This window comes from Bos javanicus, chromosome 22 (genome assembly GCF_032452875.1).
Source record: "Bos javanicus breed banteng chromosome 22, ARS-OSU_banteng_1.0, whole genome shotgun sequence".
NCBI classification, from domain to species: Eukaryota; Metazoa; Chordata; class Mammalia; order Artiodactyla; family Bovidae; genus Bos; species Bos javanicus.
In genome coordinates this window covers 59,308,628-59,330,545 of record NC_083889.1, presented here as the reverse complement: position 1 = coordinate 59,330,545, position 21,918 = coordinate 59,308,628, and the positions used below count along the sequence as shown (strand labels likewise).

General features: G+C 53.2%; 1 protein-coding gene across 2 annotated transcripts in view; it reads left to right on the top strand.

The window, feature by feature from the left end:
• Window positions 1–3,031: 3,031 nt before the first annotated feature.
• RAB7A (RAB7A, member RAS oncogene family) overlaps window positions 3,032–21,918 on the top strand; it is a 63,415-nt gene continuing 44,528 nt past the window's right edge. For both annotated transcript variants that reach the window (XM_061397285.1, XM_061397287.1), the window contains exon 1: window positions 3,032–3,121. The gene's annotated coding sequence lies outside the window, so the exon portion shown is untranslated. The remainder of the gene's footprint in view (window positions 3,122–21,918) is intronic.

Here is a 21,918-nt window from a genome sequence, read left to right as displayed (position 1 = left end):
ACCAGTCACCGTTGTGTGAACCAGCCCCAGGCGAACCCTCAGCTCATCCCTCAGCCGAGTCCCTCTGCCGTGGCCCAGGCAGCATGGAGGATACAGGGGTCATGCTCACGACCCACTGTGTGACCTCCTGGTCCATGGGAGTCATGAGATAAGAGGTGAGCACAGGTTTTCGTCACTTAGGCTTGAGGGTGTTTTGTTTTGCAGTGAAGGATCGCTGATACAGTGGCTTAAGCAAGCTGCTGCCCTTTGGACCGACCTCTTGACTCCAGGAAAAGCCTACAGGGTGGCCTCGCCCAGGCCAGGCAGGTATGCAAGCAGCAACCCCTGTAGCCTCCTCTCGTCTTGGAGTCCTCTCCTGCCCCTGCCAGGGGTTGGAGGGCAGGATCCATTCAGAGATTCCCCAGGAAAGGAGAGTCCCATGGGTCCTGTTCCCCCCACCCCAGCTGTAAGTCTCACAGAGCCCCCTCACCTCAGTAACCAGGGTGGGGGGCAGCCCAGTGATCCCCAGCGGCCCTGTGGCCCCGTGAATTCTCTGTCTCCCCTCTCCTCAGTGCGGGGAGGTGAGCTGGGTGGCGGGGCCAGTCCTGCCACTTCCGCCTGCGCCGAGACAGGGCCGGGTCTCACCCGTCTTAGCCGGTGTCCCAGTCCCCCTAAATGTCAGCTCCTCCACACTCTTTGCCCTCAATTGTGGATCTGGACTGTCAATAGCAGGGAAACAGGAAAAGGCTCCCTCAACCTCAGGATCAAAGGCACTCAGGACACACCACCAGCCAGCCTTTGTGCATGAGTTTCCTCTCGGCTCCTGCTTCCTTCCCTCCAACTCTGTTCTCCAGGAACACCAACTGGTCAGCAATTTCTGGAACGAGTTATGACATGCTCTTTTCTCAACCTTTGCACATAGCCGTCCCTCCAGGGTAGTCACCTTCCTCTTCGCCCAGCAGGTTCTTATTCATCCTTCATGAGTCACCTTGGCACCACCTCCTCTGGGAAGCCCTCCTTGGCTACTCCATCTCCTGGGCAACCTCAGCTGTTTCTCCTACACCGCCCTCACTCCTTGGCGTCCTGTATCCAGTGTTCTCCACGCTGTATCTGCGGCAGGGCAGACAGCTCGTGACCAGGTTCGTTCTCCCTCTTCCGGAGCACATAGCTGGCGCCTCGCCCGCTGCCACATTTTGCAGGTCCTCTTGTATCCAGGTGTGCAGCACAACTAGCTCTCACCAAAGGAATGTGAGCAGAGGTGGTGTGTGTCACTTCTGCGCCCAGGCGTTTAAGAAGCAGGTGTGCCATCTCTACGGAGCTCCTCCCCTGCTCCCAGCTCTCTACAGTGACAAGCCCCTTGTGAACAGTGTGGCCACGGGGTTGCCCACGTCTGCGTGTGCAGGAGAGCCACCTACTTCTGTCTTGTTTGAAATCTGACTCCTTGGAGGCCTACTGTTAAAGCAGGTAGGGTTACCTTCTGAAATACAGCACCATGACTGCATGTTTACTAATATAATCTTGCTGGACTAGTCTCAAGGGAGTGGTGGGAGCTCCTTTTGTGAAAGGAGAGAATTAGGGAGATGGCAGAGGAATGAATTTATCAGCCGCTCAGTGAATACTCACTGCGTACCTGTCACGACTCAGGCACTGTTCCAGGCATTGGCATCTCAGCATCAAACCAGGTAGACAAGGAAGTGGCCTGATTTGGGGATACAGGCTGGGGTCACTCCCTACCCACTGCCTTTGCTGTGTTTTTCCTCATCACACTTAATTTTTTTTCTTATTTGGCTGTGATCTTTATTGCAGAATCTTTAGTTGCCCACAAAGCCTTAGCTCTGGCATGTGGGATTCTTAGTTTCGTGACCAAGGATCGAACCTAGGCCCCCTGCATTGAGAGTGGGGAGTCCCAACCATTGGACCTCCAGAGAAGTCCCAGGATAGGGCCTTTGGGTTGTAAAACCTTTAGTTTTTATTCTGACCTATGGGAATAGTTTGAGCAGGAGAATGACATGTTATTGTGACTGCTGTGTTGATACTAGATAGGGAATGGGGTGGGAGCAGGAAGCCAAGTTGTTGCCATAATCCAGGTGAGAAAGGATGGTGGTTCAGAGCAGGTGGTGGTGGCAGAGAGTGTAAGGGGTCACATTCTGGGTATCTCTCAAAGGCTGTGGGTCAGGGGTCCAAGAGAGAGAGATTTAGTGTCCTGGAACTGCTGGTGGCTTAGAACAACAGAAACAGATTCTCTCAAATACAAGAGTCAGCCTCAGCACCGGCCCCCAGCACTTGCTGCTGGCATCCTTTCGATTGTGGCCACTCTGTCTCCACGTGGCCTTTTCCTCTTGATTTGTCTCTTACAAGGAGGGAATCCAGGAAGGTCTCATCTCCAGATCCTTAATTACACCTTCAAATACACTTTTTTCCAAATCAGATCACACCCACAGGTTCCATGATGTGGACATACCTTTTGGGGCGTCACTATTCAACCCACTACGGTAATCAAGAATGATTCCATAGTTATTGTATCCAGTAACCAGAAGAATGAAGTTTGCAGGAACCAACACAGGAAAAGGTTATGAGAGGAGCATGTTGTTGAAGACGGAGCCAAAGTTCTGAGCAGCTCCTACGGTGTGCACGTGGAGCTAGAGCTGGGTGGGGTGCCCCACCCTCCGCGGAGCTCTCCGGGTTCAATTTCTTCGCTCTATTTGATGAGGAGCTGCTTAGGGGCTGAGGCTTCGGTGGGTGGGTCCAGCATGGCGCCGCTCTGCTCCCGGCGGGGGCCTCCAAGATGGCCGCAGCTACTGGGGGCAGACATGTTTGTACCACGTGACTCGGGCCGGGGCCGGAGACGGCGGAACGTGACGCACGGCTGAGCTGGGGCTCCGCCCCCGCAGCCCTGGCGTCGAGCGTCTCGTGACAGGTACTTCCGTTCGGGGCGGCGGCGGTGGCGGAAGTGGGAGCGGAGCCGGAGTCTTGGCCATAAAGCCCGAGGCGGCGGCGGCGGCGGCGGCGTTGGAAGCTTGGACAGGCCCGGGAGCCCGCAGGAGCCGCAGCTTGGACCTCCCCGCGCGCCGGTCAGCCCCCGTTTCCTCCTCGGCGGAGCCCTCGCGACGCGCCCGGCCCGGAGCCCTGCGGAGCGGCCGCGGTAAGCGGCGGCCCGGCCCCATCCCCCTCCCTGGCCTCGGTCGCCGGCGCGAGCCGTCCTCGTCTCGGGCAGGCCGGGCCCGGACCCGCGGGGAGCCCCGCGCCCTCGGGCCCGGCGGCAGGCCAGCCGAGAGGTGGCCGGGTGTGACCGCGGCCGGCCGCGACTCGGGTCGGCGCCGCGCACGCCCTCCTCTCGGGCCGGCCGACCGGAGCGGCCCGGTCTGCGCGCCCGGGCGGTGGCCAGCCGGCCGGCCGCGGGGGCGCCGCCCACCCCGCCCCGATGCCAGGCCGAGCCGCGTGCCCGCCGTCCCGTCCGCCAAGCGGCAGGTCGGCCGAGGGTCCCCGACGCCGGGAGTCGGCGGAGAGCCGGTCACGTGCCCCCAGCTCCCCCGGGCGCCGCGGGCTCCCGGGACGCGGAGCTTTTTCTCTTAAACGGGTCGCGAGGAAGCCTGGAAGAAGTTTGCAAACTTGCTGGGGACGAACCGCTGCCGGTTGCTGCGCCGTGTTAGGTCTGGACCGCTACGGGGCCCGCCTGTGCATTCAGTTCGGGCTTCCCGGCGAGGAATGGTTCGCGAAACTGGACGATTGAGAATAAAGACAGCGGCCACTGGGGTGCTTACTGTCTGTCGGGCGGCGTGGCGAGACCTCTGCACCGATTGTTATATTTGATTCTTAGCACAGCTTCTCAAGTACCTTGCTGTATCCACTGGTACATAGCGAAGTCGAAGATCGGAGGGGTTAAATCACTGGCCCAAGGTCGCGGAGCGGAGATCGGAGTGCGGGTCCCTGAAGCTTGTGATCTGTCTCTTGCCACCGGGTATCTGCCTCTCTCCGCGTCTTTTCTTTCTGGTGATGTGACGTTGGAAACCTCTGGTAGCATTAGTTCTGCCTTAAAACCACAACATTCCGTTTTCAGTTGTGAGTTACAACGCTTTTTTTTTTTTTTTTTGTAGTGTCGCGCCAGTCCATTGGGAACTCTAAAATTCTAGTAGAGTTGTTGGTTGAGGTTTGAAAATTTTTGTCACCTTGGTTTCTTGTCAAGTGAATTGGGCTGGCAATCTTGCGTGTGGACCTTTCTGAAGCCTTAGTGCGTGGGTGTCCGGCCAGTTGGTTCTTTACTGTTGGAAATACTGTATCTTCTCTTTAGATTCCAAAAGAAGAGGCTCTTGTCTCTTCCTTGTGACTGAAGCAGCTGATTCCTCGCATGACTTCTCATCCATGGATTAATAAAGTCTCCTGTTAGTGTGCTTCTCTCTTCAGACTTGGGAGAGTTTGTTCAGTTTTGAGTCCTAAGAGCTGGGAAGTGAGTCCTGAGTGCTTCTCCTGAAGGTCCTGTCCAGGCTGAGAAGTTGGTGCCTCCTCCCTTGTTGTAGTCTGATTTCTTTTTTTCTTTTTTTTTTTTTTTTGTTACCTGGTCTGATATATTGAAGTGAGTAATCTGCGTGGTAGCTATAACTATTGTTTGTGTTTGGAGCAGAGTAATGGTGACGAGTGGCTTTTCATCCATTCATCAGATGTTTTCAGTATCTACTGAGTACCAGGCATGGCTGAGTATTGACTCAGGGAGAGAGGTCTGGTTCCTGTCCTCAAGGACTTTAAAACTGGTTAGAGATCATGGCCAGGAATTCTCTCGTGGACTGGCGTGGCGGTGCTGTAGATGCTGAGATATTTCATAAGGGAGAGTTATTTTTCATCTCAGCAAGTGCATCTGTGGTAATCCAGACAGCATGGTGTTCTGCCCTAACTTGAAGGCTTTGTTAATTTTCACAGCAGCATTTGGTTTGTTTTGCTTTTGAAGAGGGTGTGTAGAAGATAATATCACAGTTTCTAACTGATCGTGTTTTTTGAAGAGTAACTTTCAGCTCTAAACTTGTTCTTTTGCTCTGGGGCATTTGTTGTTCACTCCACATGGAGTTTGTGTCGCCAGAACCTTCCAGGACAAGTCTTAGCTGTTGGGGGCTCTCTGAGCAGCGATGCTCTTGTGGGGCTGAGGTGGCTGCTTAGGCTGCTAGCACAGGTTTAATGTGCCAGGGTCACCCTTGGTAACTCCCGCCACCCCATCTCCACCAGCCCTCTGTCTCTGCTTGGTTCACAGGGGAGTTTTACATTTGCTGTAGGATTGCATGAGTAAACAAGTAGAAGGGGGGAGTGGAATGTAGAGGACACTCTAAAAATAGCTTTATTGGTACATTTTTCCAGGTAATTGTAAGCAATCTCCTGAGGCAAAAATATTTTTTGATGCCAAACAAGTCTAAGCCACCACCCCCCCGCCCCCCATCAAACCCCATAATGAAAGACCATTGCTTTATAGTAAAGTGTGGCTTTGAATGCAGTTCCTTACTCTACCACCAAAGAAAGCAAAAAAAGGGGGGGGGGTTTGGCTGTTTGATTAGCTGTTAATAAATTTCCAACGGGACCTGCACTGAGTGTGTACTCGCCCTTTGATTCGGCGTTGGTGCTTCTACCCGAGGGTGTAGCAAACCCAGATCCCACACGTGGGACTACCGTTTTGCGAACTGTTTCTCTGAAATTGGACCTACATGTTTGTCATGACTCCTGTCTGGAGTTGTCTGGTTCTCCGCCTAGTAGTTCACATAGGACTGAGGAGAACTGGACCAGTTACTGGACTGGGAGCTGTACCGGCAGGGTGTTCTGGGGTAGTCAGGAGGTGTCCTGAGCCAGGCCCAGTTGGGGGTTCCCCCGCGCCAATCGCATCTGGAAATGAGCTCCCTGCTGCCCACCCCACTCTGCAGCGCCTGGCTCTCTGTCGCCTCGAGTCTCCCCTGTAGGGTCGCTGCTGTGTGCCAGCATCCGCTCCTGTGTGTGATCAGACACGCGTCCAGGACGCCGTCTCGGGACTCTGTGCTGTCTGCAGTTTGCTGCGGTGTTGATGTCTTCAGTTACTGGCTCTCGTCTCTTCCCTCTGTTTTGTGGTTTTTGCTTCTCGTGTACAGCATTAAATACAAAAACAGTTTGCATTCACGTTTTAAAGCTTCTTAATGGTGGCTGTGGTCAGTGTGACCTGAGAGTCAAAGGTGAAAGGGATGCAGCGGGGAACTCAGAGCAGGCTCTTCAGCGCCGCCGCCCACTGGTTTCAGTCTCAGCACTCCAGGCTGCGATTTCAAAAACAAATTTAAGAATAGCTACAGAATGCCTCTGTGGGGGAGGAAGCGAGCTCGGCAGTTGGTTCCAGGGGTGACACGCAGTCCTGGCCGAGTTCTCCTGCCTGGAGATGCAGCACTTATGCAGGGGATCGCAGGCCTCGCCTGGCTGCTCTGTTTTGGTGATGTCATCACTGCTGAGGAGAGCAGTCTGAGTCCCTTGTCCATTTCCTGGCTTCGCTGGACTGCTCGCTGTCCGGCAGAGCAGCTCTGAGACGGTCTGTGGGAGGGAACTGGGGGCCTGGTAAGGCTGGCATGCGAACCTGCCGCCAGGTGCCATGAGCCACCTTCCCTGGTCTCCCCGCCCTGTCAGGTGTGAGCGGCTTGCTGCTTGCTACCGGCCTTCCTGGCCTGACCCAGCTCCGCTAGGGAGTCTTTGGAACATTACCCTGCGGACACCATTGGTTTCCCATTCTCGTAGGCAATTTTAATTTTTTAAAATTGATTTCCATTTGAGTTATTTGCGAGTACACAACAAAGCTACTATGAATTAACCTTTTAAAAACCCGATCGTAACAGCACAGAACTTCGGGGAAATCGGTGCCCTTTACATGTGGCTTTCAGTCAGGCTGCTGACAGTTCTCTGGACACTTACTGGTCCAGGGGCCCCAGAAATAGCTCAGGGTTGCCCTGGCAGCCCGCAGGTTAAGAGACTCGCTAAAACCCCCTGACCTGTGCCTTGCTGTGGATGCTTGCTCAGGAGCACTTTTGTAGAAACTTTGCTACACGATACTCGTCTTGCAGTGTTACTTCATTAGTATTTGGGGAGTGCTTACGGTTCCACCGCTTTCGGCCAGGTCTCACAGCTGTCCTGCAGGCTCAGGAGGCCGGCCACTTGAGTGCTGGCCGGGGTCTCTCGGAACATACTGAAACTCTGACACTCCAGTTTGGCTTTTGGATTATTCACGATTGCTCTGAAGCTCTGAACTTTTGAGTCTTTATAAAAACGTTATCCTTCCTCCACTGAAAAGTGCTTGTTGCCCAGTCGTGTCTGACTCTTGGCAACCCCTTGGATTGTAATCTGCCAGCCTTTTCTGACCATGGGATTTTCAGGTAAGAATACTGGAGTGGGTTGCCATGCCCTTTTCCAGGGGATCTTCAGGACCCAGGGATCAAACCCGGGTCTCCTGCATTGCAGGCAGATTCTTTACCGTCTGAGCCACCAGGGAAGCCCTGTTTTTTATTTAAAGTGACATTTTTTTTTTGCTAATTATTAAACTAGTCACTTCTTTAAAAAAAAAAAAAAAAGAAGCTAGGAAAATACAGAAGTGAAAAAGAAGAAAAGTGTAATTCGCTATCCAGAGGAAGACCAGAGTGTTGGTTGGTAATGTTGTTTTTATGAATGCGTGTTTCAATGCCTTCCTTTAATGAGATGGAGTTTTAAAGAGATAGTGTGAGAAAGTCACTGTGGGTGTCCGTTGGCTCCTCTGACAGGTGGGAGGGGAGCTGGGGGTCAGGAGACAAGCTGTGCGTTCTGACTGTGTAATGGCAGCAAGGGAAGAACCTGGTGAGTCCAGTTCGGTGGTGAGGTTGACCTGCTGTGGTGACAGTGGATAGTAAGGTGCTGCAGTTGTCATTTCTGTGTTTTACTAAACTCTGAATTTGCAGTGGGACATATGAAGCGCGTGCAAGTGAGTGAGAAACTGGGAGAGTTCCCATGGGCTCGGAAGGCCGCTTGTGCCTGCTTGCGGGCGTCATCACCCGCGCCTGCCGGTTTTCTTTCCTGTGTAAACACTGCGCTTAGGCTCCGGCTGTGTCCCTGCGTCAGTCCCGTGCCCTTTTGTCTCTGTCCCTCTGAGTTGGTGTTGCCGGTGGAATTTTCTGGTGGGTGCAGTCCCGACGCCGTTCTTATTGCTCCCTAGTGCTTCTTCATGTGATGCACCGTGATGTTTTTATTAACTTGCTGGTGGGCATCTGGGTGGCTTGTAGTGCATGGCTGTTAGAAGTAGTGCTGTCCTGGAAGCCCCCTGGCGCTCCAGTGGCTAAGACCCCACACTGCTGCTGCAGGCGGCCCGGGTTCCATCCCTGGCAAGAGGACTGGCCAAACAATCTCCATGGTGAGAGGAGTGGCCAGCAAACCTCCGTGTGAATAGTGCCGGGTCCATCTGCTGATGGACCTGTGTGCACATGTCCGTTATGTCAGCCCTGAGGAGTGGAAAGGCTGGGTTCTAGCCCGTGTATCTGTAGATTGCTAGGCCACTGTACCAGAACAACAGATTTGTTGTCTCTTAATTTCGGAGCCTGGAAGGCCAAGTTTGAGGTGCTGGCAGAGTTGGTTTCCTCGGGGGCCCCTTCCTTGGCTTGTGGGGACCGTCTTCCCCCTGTCTGCTCACCCTGTCTTTCCTCTGCAGGGGTCTGCGTCCTAGCCCCTTCTTCTCAGGACCCCAGTTAGATCCACTGGGGCCTGCGGGACCTTGTCTAATCTCCCTCCCCCTGTGAGGGCTGTCTCCAGCTGCGGTCACGGTTTGACGTTTTGAGGTGACGGGGTTGGGACTGGAGTGTGGGGGGCACAGTTCAGCCGTAACCGTGTGTGCGGCGCTGTGGTGGCCCCGCTAGGTTCCCACCGTCCTGCCGCTTCTGCACCCGCCAGCCGTGCGTCAGGGCTCCAGATACTCCGCGTCTTTGCTGACTTACCTTCGTTTTGCCCCTGGGGTACTGGCGTTGCACCCCCGTCCAGTAGTAGTGTGAGCAGTCCTCAAGCGGGTGGAGAGGTTGTTTTCGAAACAAAACGCATCAGAATTTGAGACTGCCTCTTGTGAATGCTTCTTGAATCCACCGGGGATAGAAGAGCAGAGTGGCTTCAGCAGGGGAGCAGTGGCCCTTCGTGCTGGCCCGTGGGGGCTCCTGCAGTTACCGTCTGCCTCACTCCTGGACGTGGAGCTGCCTCGGAGCGCCAGCTGTAGGGTGTAAAGGTAGCCAGATGAGAGTTCTTCTTTGGCCGGACACTTGTGTCCTTGAAACACTGGATTCTCTCATACGTATGCTCCGAATTGGCCTGCATTGCGTGTTCTGACTGAGCCTTTAGATGGTGGCTGGTGTTTGACCAGCAGCCTTGGAGCTGAGTGGTGGCTGTAGACCTGGGATCGCTGGGGTAGTGCTGCCCCGCCCCTCCCCCACACTCACCTTGAGGGCAGAGGTGAGTCCCGGCTCCAGGATGAGCCGTGAAATACTGCTCAATAGCTTGATGATGTTTCTCCAGTTTTAACTTTGCACACGGGGTTGCTATTTGTAGCATGTAAGATTTGCTTCTGGGCCAGTGATGAATATGGATAGCCTTCTTGAATGATAGGTTGTGCGTTCATTCGCCGCAGTTTTATTGTGTACTACAACAAAGCACGGCTGGCAGCTGTGGGGACGATCAGATGAAAAGCGCTGGAGGTTTCCGAGTCGTTGTAGAAACGAGACAGATGCCAGTCCCAGGATCGTAGAAGAGGCCAGGGGCTGGGTCAGAGGGTGCTGCCGAGACATCGGGAGAGTGCCTTGCAGGGGGATCTGGGAGAGCCGCTGGAGGGCACTAGAGGGAGTGGGGGGCATGGGGCAGGTGAGGGGCTGTGGCACTGGGACTTGGGAGTGGCCATCTGGGTGGGGAGTGGACGAGCCCCGTGCACGGTGAAGGGTGGTGTTGAAGTGCTAGGCTGGGTCATAGATCTTTCCCCTGACCCGCACAGCCCTGGTGGGTAGGGAGGGTGGTGTCAGTCACCCACGAGGAGTGCCTTTGATGGTGCAGTTTACCTGAAGACACACGGAGAGATGAGTGGGGCTGGGCCTGAGATACAGAGGGCATGCATCAACCTTCAGGGGCGCACTCCCTCAGACACACCTGCAGCACAGGGGAAATCCGGGGCTGGCTTGGGGGGACTGACTGGAGACAGAGAGCAGGTGGTTTGGTCTTCTTCAGCCAGCTTGCCATGTGGGCTCTTCTGAATAGTGAATGGGTGCTGTCTTATCAGGTAAATGCCTGAGATAATCTAAAGCTGATGTCAGATGTTCAAAGTATTGAAAAATAGTGTGTGTAGCTTTCTCTTGTTTTCCAGTCTGCCTTACCAAAAAGGGAAAAAAAAAAGGGCACTGTCATTCTGGCTTCTTAATGAGGACTCTTAGCTCTTGGTTTGGCACCTGCTTGAGAACAGTGGGAGCGTCCCTTAAAAGAGTCTATTGATTGGGGCTGCAAAGTCCTTGCGACAAAAATTGCTTTCCGGGGAGCTTGACTCGCTGTGAAAAGTGGCTCCACGTGAATGCGATGCCTTGGAAGAAAGTGTGTGTGTGTCTGTATGTACACGGTCTCTTTACATTTTAGAGAGCTCAGCGCTCACCTTGAAGCAGCATCTGAGTTGTCAGCGTCTGTTTCCAGAGGAGAGATCCGCCTCAAAGAACATACTCAGTATCACAGGCCAGCACTGCGTGTTACAGGTCGGCACACATGTCTTTAACCCCAACAGTACTGAGCCGAGAGCGCCTCCTATGGAAGCAGAGCCTCTGAATTTTAGTGAAAAGGTGTGTTTATTTAAAAGTGTGTTGGAAAGAGGGATGCTTTGACAGGTCTTTTCTTCTGAAATGTAAATTTCCGGGTAGTGAATGTCATGCCGCGTCTGACTGGACCGGCTGTTACTTATTCGGTGGTAACACACCATCCCCGAGTGGCCGCAGACTATCTGGCGTTCGCTTTCTGCAGGGGGGGTGCTTGGTGTGGCTCTCCCGGGGGTCTGCGTCAGCCTCCCGCCGCTGTGGGGGCGCTGCCGGAGGGTCCCGGCCGTCGCTTGTGGCTGGCTGGAGCACGTCAGGGCGCCAGTAGCAGGAGGCTGGGCTGTGTTCGGCCGTGGGGCAGGGCAGCCCGCTGACTTCGGCGAGGTGCCTGGTGTGCGGGCTCCCGGCCCGGCCCGGCCCGCTGGCCCTGGGGCACCTGGCACCCTCACTCGCGGTCCCTCCGTCCCATCCGGCGGGAGGGCTGAGCCCGCGCGGGTGCCTGGCAGTGCGCTGAGCACAGCATTGGTGGGGAGGCAGTGGTGGGCCCGGGTCCCCCCTGCCGTCGGCGCATTCAGGGCCTACCCTGTCCTTGTCGCGGCCCCTGTGGTCCTGGCCCCGCACGGCGGTCTCCAGCAGCTTGCCGGCTGTGTCCCGGTGCCGACCGCGTCCGGCCTGCTGAAACTGCCTGCCCCGAGTGCGCTTTGTTCTTGCTGCCTTGGGTCCAGGCCCCGCTGCGTCCCTTTTCCACACTCACGTGCGCCTCCCGCCTCGCCCGGCTCCAGCGGCCTCGCTTCTTAAGCTTTCCTGGCTGCGTCCCCCTTGGTCTCACCTCTCACTGAGTCCTCGAGTGGGTCTTAGACGTGTCTTTCACCGGTTTTGTGGGTGCTGCACCTGCTCTCAGAGGCTCTTAATGGAGATCCTAGACTGCTTGTTTAAACCAGTAAGCTTTTCGGGAGGGGAGCGCCGTGCAGCTTGCGGGACCTGAGTTCCCTGACCAGGGATTGACCGCGGGCCTCAGCAGGGAAAGCCTGGATCCTAACACTAGGCTGCCGGGAGCTCCAGATCCTAGGTGGATCTGTGGTTTCCCCCAGAAGGTAGCCACAGGAAAGAACGAACTAAAATACATTCCCCAAGTGGCTTTTGATACACACTCCCCACCACCCCATGCCCCCACCCCCATCCCCCCCACCCGTGCCCCGCCTGGTGCTCCCTGGCTGAAAAGTAGCACATGCCTGTGAATCCCTCAGCTTGCCTGGAACCAGTGGACCGGAAGCCAAGGGCATCTTAGAGGCTTCCTTAAGCAGGGCCACAGGATGGCTCTGAAGAGAGTTGCTGAGCTTAAGTTTCCACAGCTGCAGAATGAGAATTCAGCATCCCCGCGTTATTCCCAGTTCCACTCTTTGCTGTTTCAGTTGCCTTCGGTCAGCTACGGTCCAAAAGTCCTAGACGGACGCTTCCAGAAGTAAACCGTGGGTCGTTTGACAGTGCGTGCTGTTGTGAGCGGTGTGGTGGAGCTTCATGCCGTCCTGCCCCTCCCCACCTGGGGTCTCAGACATCCAGGCCTGCCCAGCTCACTGCGTGGCAGTCCTCCTGCTGTAGGGTCCGAGTGTGGTCGGGGCACAGGGCCCGCGTCGCCCGCCTCCCTTCCCTGCATCAGGCAGGCAGCTAACCTCTCACCTCACACGAGGAGGCGGGGGCCTCGGTGCGGCCAGATGTCTTGAGAGAGACCGCACTCCCTTGCATTCAGTACAGTCTGTTGTTAGTAGCATCCTGTGCCTACCTTAGAGGTGATCACAGACTGGAGGCACAGGAAGGGCCCGCTGTGCGTGGGCTCCGGCTTCTCCGTGGTTTCAGGCACTCACTGGAGTCCTGGCGCGTGTCTCCCACGGACGGGGCCCCGACTGTGCACAGGCTCGGTTGCAGTTTGCCTCTCGGGCTCCTGCCCTCCTGCGGTGGCTTTTGCAGGATGAAATTGCTGAAGTGCAAAAGACCCTTCCAGCCATTTGAAAAGCCGGGGCCCCTGTGGAGCCCTGTTTGTTCCCGTCCTGCTGGGTGGGGAGGTCTTCCTAAATGGTTTGTTTCTAAATGACAGACGCAGCATAGGAGTCTCGGGGAGGGTTCTCTGTCCCCCTTCTGGGTTACTGGGTGATCGTGCTTCCAGACGTACACCTCTCCTCCAGAAGGGCTCGCTCAGCACACGCACTCTGCGGCTGCTTGTGAAAGCCTCCCCCCACGCACACAGCACCTTCCCTTGTGGGTGCGCTCTGCCGACCGTGCCACACTGCCCACACCGAGTGTAACCATCCGCGGTGGGCATCTCGGTTACTTCCGCCTCTTCTCCGTAACAGAATCGTTTAGTCTCTGTCCGCTTCCGTGATCATGTCCCTAAGATCCCGTGATTGTACGTCCTTAGAATTTGGTACTTGTTGTTATCCTGCCCTGAGGAAGGTTGTGTACTTAGCTGTTTGTAGTTGCAAGGTTCTATTTATATAGGCGTCACTTTTCTTAGTGGTTGCCAGTGTAACTACTGGGGAAAATTTTAAAGGTGCCTCGTTGTTTAACATCTACGTTTCGTTGGTTAATGGATTAAATTTTGTAAAAAGGGGATTAGCTATTTTTCTTTTGTTATTTGGCTTTTGTCCTTGGAAGCCCAGGTGAGGATTTTTTTTTTTTTAATATATAGCAAGAATGTTTTTTATGTAATAGCTTTTAAGAATGTTTTTTGTATAGGAAGAATATGGTCCGTTTTTTATGTTACAGTGTTCCTGGCTTGTTTCTCTTGGCTTGGTTTGGTTGATGCTGCATCTTTGTAGTGTTCAGTTCAGTTCAGTTGCTCAGTTGTGTCCGACTCCTTGGGACCCCATGAATCGCAGCATGCCAGGCCTCCCAGTCCATCACCATCTCCTGGAGTTCACTCAAACTCACGTCCATCGAGTCAGTGATGCCATCCAGCCATCTCATCGTCTGTCGTCCCCTACTCCTCCTGCCCCCAATCCCTCCCGGCATCAGAGTCTTTTCCAATGAGTCAACTCTTTGCATGGGGTGGCCACAGTACTGGAGCTTCAGCTCTGGCATCAGTCCTTCCAATGAGCACCCAGGACTGCTCTCCTTAGGATGGCCTGGTTGGAGAAAGTTTAAGTAGTCTGGCCTGTTACTGTGTTTCATATTCTGGGTTCTGTGTTGTGCTTTGGCCTTCTCCTTTCCTGCGCTGGTTTTTTCCCTGGTACGGAGCACGTTGAAGGTTCTGTGTGATGTGATGTCAGACAGTTCTTTGCACATGCATGCTTGCGCCAGCATTTCACCGCATTGTCATCCTTTCTTCACCAGCTGAACATTTTTTCATCGCACACACTAGCTTCCCCCCACGTGTCTTTTCTAGACGCTCTGTTCCAGTCTTTGTCTCCAGGACGTTGCCACTGTCTTGCTGGCTTCTCTGCTTCGTGATGCCTTTTGATAAGCTCGTAGCTCCCCATCTTCATAGAGCTCTGTTGAAGCTGTGCTCAGAGACGCGTCTGCTTCTGATAAAGCGGTGCTCCTCCTGCCGCTTGTCCTGTGTCCTTGATCAGTTTGTCTGACAGTCTTTCCTCAGGTTGAGGGGATGCCCTTTCCCCAGATGGCCTGGTGGAGGGAGGGAAGGCCCGACCCCTGTGTCGCGTGCCTGCTGTGCAGACAGGAGAACCCCTGGCTCTGAGCCCCCGTGCGCAAGGCTCCGTCCCAGTGTGTGTCCCCGTCGCCGCGAGATGGCCTGGGAGGCAGGCAGCCGGGCTCACATGTGTCCGTGGTGCTCTTCATGTCCCCGTTCTGCCACCTCTGGTCTCCTGCAGCATTTGAGCAGACACAGTTACCTCATAATCTGCTCTCCGGGTGGATTTCTAGAATGTTTTATTCATTTATTGTTTGTCCAGGGGTGGCATGTAGGATCTTAGTGCATTAAAAAAAATGCTGCTTTTTATGAATTAATTTTCACAGATAAAGAGTAGACCATTGGGCCAGTCTTTATTTTTATGACTTTAAGGAAATGTTAGCAGTCTGAGTTGGCAAAAAGTTACCTTTTGGACAGGAGAAAGTGCACTAGTCAACCGGTTCTTCCCTCTTTCTCTCGCTTGTTGACAGGTCTGTGCATGTGAACTCCTGCCTGCTCTCCAGCCTCGCAGGTGCCCGCAGTCCCTAGGGAGGGGGAAGGGGGAAGCCTGGTGCCCTCATTAGCCCAGTGGAGAGGCCTGGCGAGGGGTCCTTTGGGGGCGGGGTGCAGTCAGGTCTGGAAAAGGTGTGGCTGTGCTGGGGCGGTGCCCAGGAGTCCCAGAGGAAGCCCTGGAAACAAGTCTGTGCCCCTCAGTCTCTCCACCTGGAGACCATGGTGAACCCCCTGATGGCTTAGCTTTCAGTACTAAAAGGACAGTTTGTAGGCATCGCTCAACAGAGTGAGAGCTGAATTTGTACCCTTAGAAATAAACCTAACTACATTTTAGAATGTTCATTAATAGTCCCTGTGACTCTGCCTGGCATATTTATGTGTTTTGAGTCTGTGTCTTGGAGGGGAGGAGACAAGGGAACCTGAGACCCTCCCTGCGTGGCGTCGTGGTCGAGCCTGGAAGCAGGCTGCCTGGGTTCTGGACCTCACTGAGTGTGAGGTGGTGGTCAGCCTGGAAGAGGGCAGTCTGGCGAGCTGGGGCTGAGTGCAGTGCGCAGGCAGCGTGGGGCGGGTTGGGGGGCTGCGCTTTTCAGCTGCGTGGTCATTTGAGAGCCCAGGTAGAAGTGCCGTGATGGGGCTGAAAGCGGTTTTGTGGTGGTCTCGTTTTCGCCCTAGCCACAGTTGGTCACCACAGCCGATCCATATCTCCACGTTGAAGTAGGCGGCGGTCCCTGTGGTGGAAAGGCTCTGCAGCTGGAACAGCGGGGGTGTGATGCGACCCAGCCCGGTCAGGTCGAAGCTCTGAAAGCAGCGAAGCCTGTTTGACTTGCTTTGGGAGGGGGGAGGGCCCGGCCGCAGTCGCGAGAGGAAGCGGGCTCACTGCTCCGGAGCAGAGGAGGAAGCGGCGGTGCTGGGCGTTGCCGGCGTGCCACGGGCCTGGCCATCCCTGCCTCTGGGGACAGGAGCTCTCACTTCCCCTGCTGCTTGGTGGTGCTCACGTCACACCCGGGTGACCGATGGTCAGTTGTTGATGCCATTTGGCTGTTGTTACTGGAGGAAGGACTTGTTGGATGGGATCTGCTGACTGTTACCATATTAGTTTTTCAAACATTGTAGCCTGTGGGTTACTCACTGATACAAAGTAACTGCTGCAGAAAAAGCTTCTGGTAGGAGAAATGCTTACCCTGTAGAGACTGTTTGTTGTGTTTTCTTATGTGTATTTCCAGAAAGATGTTTAGGACAAAACAAGCGGAATCTTGTAGCAAATACTCAGGTTCCTAATGTGGGTGGGGTTAGAATGCAGAGTTGGAAGTATTGATTTCAGCTGCAGTCTCGGTCCCTAGAAAGTTGTCCTGGAATAAAGACTCAAGAGGCAGACTCTGTGCCACGCGCCTCTTAACGCTAGGTCCACCTCCAGTGTTCTGGACAGCGTAAAGCCAGGAGCCGTGATTGTGATGTTGGAGTCTGTGCCGTTAGAGGAGCGGATCTTTGCCTTCATCTTTTCCTGTGGTTACAAGAGTTTTACAGAAGGAGCTACACTGAAGGGAAGATGACTCATCCCGATGGTTTACCAACACCAGAAACCACGTCATACCTTATGCTGGAAGGATATGCATGTACCTGGCATTTTCTGCTGAATTAGCAGTGATTCGAGGGCTTGGGTGAGTTTGATCAAGGTGTTTAAAGACTGTGGACCACAGTGACGCTATGCAAAGTGACGGGTCGGGAAACCTGAGCACAGCCCCTCTACCAGGCCAGTGCTGAGCTCCCAGCAGGCAGCAGCCCCGGAGGGAGGGAGGGAGATCTCCAGAACACCACCGTGAAACTCTCAACAACAGAAAATTATGGACCATACAGAGAACCGCAGGAAGAAGTGCAAGGAGATCCAACCAGTCCATCCTAAAGAAAACCAGTCCTGAATATTCATTGGGAGGACTGATGCTGAAGCTGAAACTCCAATACTTCAGCCACCTGATGGGAAGAACTAGCTCCTTGGAAGAGACCCTGATGCTGGGAAAGATTGAAGGCGGGAGAAGGGGATAACAGAGGATGAGATGGTTGGATGGTATCACTGACTTGATGGACTTGAGTTTGAATAAGCTCCGGGAGTTGGCGATGGACAGGGAGGCCTGGCATGCTGCAGTCCATGGGGTCAGAAAGAGTTGGACACGTCTGAGCGACTGAACTGAACTGACAGAGAACCAGCAATGTGTGGCCATTCACAGGAAAAATGAGTTTGACGGAAACCCTCGCAGAGGAGGTGGTGACATGAGGATACTAGTCAAAGCACGTTAATGTGCTCGAGGAGCCAAAGGAGAGTGCGGGCAAAGAAGTAAAGGAAATTGGGGATAGGTGTCTGAACAAAAGCAGGGTATCCAGAAACAGTAATTCTAGAGAAACAGACAGTTCTGAGACGGAAACGCACAGTAGCCGAAAGGGGAAGCTTACAGAGGGGTTAGGAGCCGTGTGAGCAGGCAGGAGAGTGAGCCAGCAAGCCGAAACAACTCCACGTGAGGGCAGAGGAGCCTGGAGAGGATTGAGCATGGCCTGAGTGTGAGTGGGTTAGACTCTCCCGGGCCAGCTTGGACTGACGAGGGCGACCAGAGGCAGCTGCGGCCCAGCTCAGGCCTGAGGCTCCCAGGACGGAGGAGATGTTGTCATCAGAGCAGGACAGCGGAAACTGCAAAAGATAAACAGACTTGCAGATTTGTGGTCGCCGGAGGCAGGGAGCCGTGGGCTTTGGGGGCAGACTCAGGCTGCCGTCCAGAGGGCGGGTAAGGGAACAGCGTCCTCTGTGCCTCACAGAGCTGTCTTCAGCATCCTGTGATGGGCCGTCGGGTAGAGGAGCATGAGAAGAATGTGCGTGTGTGTGACTGAAGCTCCGCGCCAGGCAGCAGAGACGCGCGACGTGGTGCGTCAGCTGCACTTTAGTGAAAAATAGAGGAGAGCTTCCCTGGTGGCTCCGTGGGGAAGAATCTGCCTGCCAGTGCAGGGGACTTGGGTTTGATCCCTGATCCGGGAAAATCCCACATGCCACGGAGCAACTAAACCCGTGTGCCAAAATAAATGAATATAATAATTTTTAAATCCCCCAAACCTTCATGCCATGGCCTTCATGGAAAAGTGCCTTGGAGGTGGAGGAGCTCCGCTGCTGTTCCTTAATGTCCTTGATGGCCAGCCGGTCAGTGTCACCTTGGTGAAGCTACATGGGCCAGTGATCTCGAGGAGCTTGGAATAGTCCACAGGAGCCTCCTGTCAGCAGGGAGGCCTCAGTGAGGCCCTGCGCCGTGGTCACCTGCCCGCTGTGCTTGCTGTTCATAGCTGCGCTGACAGTGCTAGCTGCCTACCTCATTTTAACGCGCTGCTTTATTGCACCCAGCAAGTAGTGCGGTTTTTCAGACTGTAGGTTTGTGGCGATCCTGTGGAGCCCGTCTGCCAGTACCATTTTTTTCCCACAGCATTTGCTCAGGTCAGGTCTCTCACATTTTGGTAATTCTCAAAATATTTCAAACTTAATTGTTGTATTTGTTATGGTGATCTGTGATCAGTGATCTTTGATGTTACTGTTGCAGAAACATTACAACTCCCTGAAGGCTCGGGGGTGCTTGGTAATTTTAGTAATGAAGTATTTGTGTGAATCACAATAAACTGTGGAAAATTCTAAAAGAGATGGGAGTACCAGACCACCTGATCTGCTTCTTGAGAAATTTGTATGCAGGTCAGGAAGCAACAGTTAGAACTGGACATGGAACAACAGACTGGTTCCAAATAGGAAAAGGAGTACGTCAAGGCTGTACATTGTCACTCTCTTTATTTAACTTATATGCAGAGTACATCATGAGAAACGCTGGACTGGAAGAAGCACAAGCTGGAATCAAGATTGCTGGGAGAAATATCAATAACCTCAGATATGCAGATGACCCCACCCTTATGGCAGAAAGTGAAGAGGAACTATAAAAAGCCTCTTGATGAAAGTGAAAGTGGAGAGTGAAAAAGTTGGCTTAAAGCTCAACATTCAGAAAACGAAGATCATGGCATCCGGTCCCATCACTTCATGGGAAATAGATGGGGAAACAGTGGAAACAGTGTCAGACTTTATTTTTCTGGGCTCCAAAATCACTGCAGATGGTGACTGCAGCCATGACATTAAAAGACGCTTACTCCTTGGAAAGAAAGTTATGACCAACCTAGACAGCATATTCAAAAGCAGAGACATTGCTTTGCCAACAAAGGTTCGTCTAGTCAAGGCTATGGTTCTTCCTGTGGTCATGTATGGATGTGAGAGTTGGACTGTGAAGAAGGCTGAGCGCTGAAGAATTGATGCTTTTGAACTGTGGTGTTGGAGAAGACTCTTGAGAGTCCCTTGGACTGCAAGGAGATCCAACCAGTCCATTCTGAAGGAGATCAGCCCTGGGATTTCTTTGGAAGGAATGATGCTAAAGCTGAAACTCCAGTACTTTGGCCACCTCATGTGAAGAGTTGACTCATTGGAAAAGACCCTGATGCTGGGAGGGATTGGGGGCAGGAGGAGAAGGGGACGACAGAGGATGAGATGGCTGGATGGCATCACTGCCTCGATGGACGTGAGTCTGAGTGAACTCCGGGAGTTGGTGATGGACAGGGAGGCCTGGCGTGCTGCGATTCATGGGGTGGCAGAGTCGGACACGACTGAGCCACTGATCTGATCTGATTTTGAAATAAAGGCACGTACATTTTCTTAGACATAACACTATCGCACACTTAACAGACGAGAGTACAGTGTAAACGTGACTTGCACGCAGCAGAAAGTCCATGTGGCTCGGTTTCGTGCAGCCTCACTGTTCGGCAGTGGTCGGAACCAAACCTGCAGTGTCTGAGGTGCCCTGCTTGTGCCAGCTGCTACACTGAGAGTGCTGACCCTGTTAACAAAGCTAAGTATTCTCAGGGTACTAATGAAATGAAAAGTATTTTGAGAAAAACAGTGAGCTGAAAATCAAAGATTATTGGTAAATTTCTCGTAAGAAACCTTGGAAGCTGTGTTGCTGTGTTCAAAATCTAGAGGGGGGAAAGCTGTCAACCAGGAAACCTGTCACGGGCAACACTGTCCTTCAGAACTGAGAGAGAAACAGAGCTTTCTGGAGAAGCCAGAGCTGAGCGCGTTCCTCACCACAGACCTGCCTGCACTGAGGCGCTTCCTCCAGGTTGGAGGGTGCTGGACAGTGACCAGAGCCCGTGAAGAAGTAAAGGTCTGCTGAAAGGAGACACCCGGACGGTCAGAAAAGCTGGTCCTGTTGCAGCTCACCTTATTGTTTCCACTCGATTTCAGGCACTAACCCAGTTGTTCATCTTCTGGGAGGACGCGATGCACAGAGATGTGATGTGGTGACATCTGTGAGTGAGAGGGCGTGGGCTCCGAGTTGTATGGAAACAGTTTTGTATGTTACTGAAGTTAAGCTGGTGTAAATTGGCCCGTTAAACTGCTGCAGCTTTAGGATGTGAAATGTAATTCCACGGCTACAAGGAAAAAGCTGGCCATGGGATATACTCAAAAGGAAATGAGAAGGGAATTAAAAGTGTTTTGTATAAAGAATCAATAACAAAAGAAGATGGCCATGCAGGAAACGAGGGATAAAGAAGCAATGAGGCATCTGAAAAACAAACAGGAAGAGGGCTGAAACGAGCACTTCCCTGCCGGTGATCCCTTTAACTAAATGCACGGAACCCGCCAATCAAAAGACAGATTGGCAGTTTGGGTAGAAAAAGGAGCCGTTTACTTGCTCTCCACAAGACACTGACTTTGGAGCCAAAGACAGAGAAGTGATCAATGTGAAAGGATGTGGAAAGGACTCATGCAGATAGTAACCAAGAGAGATGGCAGCTGTAGTCATCTGAGGTGAAGTAGGCTTCAAGTCAAAGAAAGCTTCCAAGACAGAACAGGAAGGTAAAGCAGTGATAAACGCTTACACACCGTTCCGCAGCCATCAAAATACATGAGGCACAAATGAACAGGGCTGAAGGGAGAGAAGTTTGACAATAACACTGACAGGGGATGGACCCCGACAGCAGACACGAGAGAGGACGACGTGAACGACTCAGTAGACGGGCCGCGTGCAGCAGGCACGGGTCTCTGCCCCCCGCCACCAGGACACACGTTCTGCTCAAGTGGACACGCTCGTTCTCCACGATAGGATACACGTTGAGCCGTAGTAAGTCTCGGAAGGTTTTAAAAAGTAGGTTGTCATACAAAGTACCTTTCTTTCTTCTTGTGGTGTCGACCGTTTTTGAAGTCTTTATTGAATTTGTTACGGTTATTGTTTCTGTTTTATGTTTGATTTCTCGGCCTTGAGGCATGTGGGATATTCGCTCCCCAACCAGGGGTGGAACGTGCACCCCCTGTGCTGGAAAGCAAGGTCTTAACCACCGATCGCCAGGGAAGTCCCCAAAGTACCTCTCGGACCACAATGAGAGAAAGTTAGAAGTCAGTAACAAGAGGAAACCTAGAAAAGCCACAGATGCCATAGATGGTAAACAACACATTCTTAGAGAACCACTGGGCCAAAGAAGCATCACAAGAGAGATCTTAAAACGTTTAGGGATGGGGACCTCACTGGCAGCGGTTAGGACTCAGCGCTTTTGCTGCTGGGAGCCTAGGTTCAGTCCCTGGTCTGGGAACAATGACCGTGCAAACGCAAATAGTAAAACGTACAGGGCCCAGCACAGAAGTACTGAGGGGAGATTACAGCCGTGCGTGCTGACGTTAAAAAGACCTCAAATCAACAACCTAACTGCACGTCCTGAGGAACTAGAAGAACAGTGTAAACCCGAAGCTTAAAAGGGAAGGAAATAATCCAGGTTAGAGCGGAAAACCCTTTAGATTAACTGAGAATTTTTTAAAGGTTCATATGAATAAAGATTCTGACTAGGAACACTTGTACGAGAATGAACTGCACAGCCTGGGTGACACATTCATAGAAATACACAAACTGCCAAACCAAATAGAGAATAGGGGTCGCGCTGTTGTCAGGCTAGGAGATGGAATCCATTACCGAAAGCTTCCAGACA